Raw genomic sequence first — 3,704 nt, forward strand, 5'->3', positions numbered from 1 at the left:
ATTTCCTACACAAAAACAAGTATCCAGCACATTTCCTACACAAAAACTGAGTACCCTACAGGGCACATCTCCTGCAAATTTAGCAGTTTTAGAGTAGTGACATATTTCCTACAGAGATCAGCATATATCCTATACTCAAAAATCTGTTCTGTCACATATCCTACAAGGATACGGCATATCTCCTACACACAATAATGTTCTGTCACATTTCCTACACTGTGTAGCCGCCCTCCCCCCCCCCCTATCGGGGCGCCTCTGTACTCGGCGCTTCTGGCTCACTGCACTCCTGACGACCTTGACCAGTCAACAAGTACTTAGCTTGTTATATGTCCGTTCTGCGCAGTATTATGGAGCAACCATAATAGGGAGAAAAGTATCGTTCACATTCAGACATGAGTCGAGTTTAGTCTCGATCCAGCAGTATCTGTTTCTCCATTCAACGGGACAGACGGCATTTCTGAACCTTGTACTCCACTGCTCCTGGACCAAACATGGCTAGCATTGAGGGGAACATCCGCTTCAAAGCAGTGGTTTACAAAGACAACTCCGGATTCCGGTACCTCCGAAATGTGGCCAGAAACAACAAACTGTACCTGCGTTGCATTCAGCACCCCAACTGTGGAGGGAGAGCCGTATTGTCGGAGGTAAAAATTGTTGTAAAATGTTATAGACCGGGAGCTTGGTGAGATTTAATCAACATGTTGAGTACAAAATTACTGAGGTGCTTATATTCCTGTATTTATTGACAATTACTTACTATTTGTACATGGCATACTGATAAAAAATAATAATTTAGGCCATCTAATAATTAGCGCCATCAAAGTTATGCACAAGTGTTGTTCTGTGATGGTGGTGTGAGGTGTTGTTCTGTGGTGGTGGTGGTGGTGGTGTGAGGTGTTGTTCTGTGGTGGTGGTTGTGGTGGTGGTGTGAGGTGTTGTTCTGTGGTGGTGGTGGTGTGAGGTGTTCTATGGTGGTGGTGGTGGTGTGAAGTGTTGTTCTGTGGTGGTGGTGGTGGTGGTGGTGGTGTGAGGTGTTGTTCTGTGGTGGTGGTGGTGGTGGTGGTGGTGTGAGGGGTTGTTCGAATTATTAGGCAGTCATATTTTACAGACAACTGGTGTCATCAGAGCAACGCAAGGTCACAACCATGAAGCATCCGACTTTGCTGAAACAGATCTGAGGAACACTCTCAAGAGGAAGGCTGCTGAGGAAGTGGGCTCTACCAGCAACTCCGAGATCTTCAGGCGGGTAACAAGACATCACCCACATGGAGCAGATGTGTCTTTCTCATCTGTAGAGTGCAGCATGCTTCGAGCCAAGCGCCGAATTCAACCAAGGCAACCACACACTGCAGAGGAGTGTGCCAACATTCTAGAAAGCCCAGAGGCCCAGGCCTTTAACGGAAACCTCAGATCTGTTATCACTGACCAGGGAAGTGGTCGTATGGCAATGATTTTTTACTCTCTAACTCTGGTACCACTGATGACCACAATTAAGGAATAGAATTATGACGGTATTTTTTACACTGTGCCTGCACTCTTCTACCAGCTCTTCACATTGCTTGGCTTTTACAAAGGTCATTCATTCCCACTCATCTTCACTTTGATGACCTCAAAGTCTCAAAAGTTGTATGATCTCACAATGCAAAAAGTGAAAGAACTCATCCCCAACCTAAATCCCGAACAAGCAATGGGTGATTTTGAAAGCAGTTCTGATAAAGCAATTCGCTCTTGTTGGCCACAGGTTCAGATAGAGGGCTGTCAGTTCCACTTTTCACAAAACCTGTTCCAGAAAATTCAGAAACTGGGGCTAACTGAACTTTACAACGACAACAAGCAGTTTAATAAGTGGGTCAAAAAGATCATGACACTAAGTTATGTGCCAGCCAATCGAATGCATGAAACAATTAACTCTCTGTTCCAAGAAAATTTTGACGTGAATGATCATTCCCAGGCAAAAATTACTGTATTCAAAACCTACATCACAGAGTACTGGATTCGAAAAGTCACTCCACAACGGATATCTGTCTTCGAATTTTCTCGTGGAACTAACAGCGATGCAGAGTCATATCACAGCAGACTGAAAGCCATTGTCCGCCAGCACAAGCCAAACATCCACACTTTCCTAACACATCTGAATAATCTGATAACAGACACAACTAAGGACACTGAACGTGTGGATGCTGGCTTGGACATCACTCGTCAGAAAAAGGAGAAGTTTGTTAGAAACATTGAGCGGAGGCAGAACTTGAAAGAAAAATTACAGATTGGATCATACACATTGACCCAATACATCAATGCTGTCGCTTACACATTTGATAGCTCTGTTTCATCATTTCAACTTCCTGGAGACAGTGCTGATGAGAGTGGGGATGAGCATCGGGCCCTGACAACAACGGAGCTGGTGCACAAGATGTTCCTCCCGAACTTCGGTGCAGCATCTGCCTAAGGCGAAGGGAAAGGACAGTTGTTCTTCTGCCCTGCCGACACGCTTCCTCCTGTGCAGATTGCATAACTATCCTTGTGTCAGCAGCAGATAGTAACAACCCTGCAACATGTCCCACTTGTCGCACTGCCATTCGTGACAGGCTTGAGGTTTTCATTTAAAAAGTGCCATTGTAATGTTTCATTTTATGTACGTATGTTTTAGTGAGAAATAAAAAAGTGCCATTGTAATGCTTCATGTTATGCCGGATGCACCATATTGCCGCAGCTCCTACACATAGGCGGTCATATTTCCTACACAAAAACAAGTGTCAAGCACATTTCCTACATAACAACTTAGTACCCAGCATATTTCCTACACCTACTGTGTGTAGGAGATATGCTGTATCACTGTAGGAAATATGTCACTACTCTAAAAACGGCTAAATTTGTAGGAGATGTGTCCTGTAGGAAATGTGGCACGCCCCCGAAGGAGGCAGCAGAGTTTTGGACAGCGACGGTGCGCGTGGACGTCCACGAATACTTCTGGTGGCGGAACATGCTTGGATGTTCACAACACTCTCGTGGCAGTAAAACTGGACGTCCACGAATACGTCTGGTGGCGGAACACGCTTGGATGTTCACAACACTCTCGTGGCAGTAAAACTGGACGTCCACGGCAAGACTGGACATCTATGGGTGTGATACCGCCTTTATTGGCTGGTTTATTAGGACTTCAGTACCTTTAGAGTGCGTCGAGATGGTGATGATGGGGATTGTATGTATCACGGAGTAAAGACTGCAGTGTAAATGAGACAGTATAGATAGATTGATAGACAGACAGATAGACAGACTGATAACACACACACTCACACACACACACACAAGGAGAGGCAGGAGGCACAGGAAAGACACAGAGTTAACTGGAATGTATGAGAACAGAGGTGGCAAACAATGAGACGACTACGTTGTTATTGTTGCTTAACCCCCATTTTTCAGATCAGGCAGACCCGTCGACCACAGATAAGGTACTGCATTTGTGGGGTTGTCATACTTGTACAGTACAGTATACATCTCGTGCAGGAAGCCGACGTCCTCTTTTGGTACACAGCCCCTGGTCAAGAATGGATCAGGGTCCTCCCCACGGCGAGGTGAAAGGAAAACTGGTGGATGTTTGGCTCCTGAATGGATGCCGCAGCTGCTTCGTTCGACCCCGTATACAAAAACGACCATGTGTAGGCTCCTCATCAGCGCCAGACAACTACTTAAAATACAAGAACGAC

The 3,704-nt window shown here is 45.5% G+C and overlaps 1 pseudogene; it reads left to right on the forward strand.

The window, feature by feature from the left end:
* The first annotated feature begins 491 nt into the window (after nucleotides 1–491).
* Nucleotides 492–2,604, forward strand: LOC145405240 (uncharacterized; annotated as a pseudogene).
* The last annotated feature ends 1,100 nt before the right edge of the window (nucleotides 2,605–3,704 follow it).

This window comes from Coenobita brevimanus, chromosome 7, assembly GCF_032717465.1.
Source record: "Coenobita brevimanus isolate Jiangsu-jjx chromosome 7, ASM3271746v2, whole genome shotgun sequence".
NCBI lineage: Eukaryota > Metazoa > Arthropoda > Malacostraca > Decapoda > Coenobitidae > Coenobita > Coenobita brevimanus.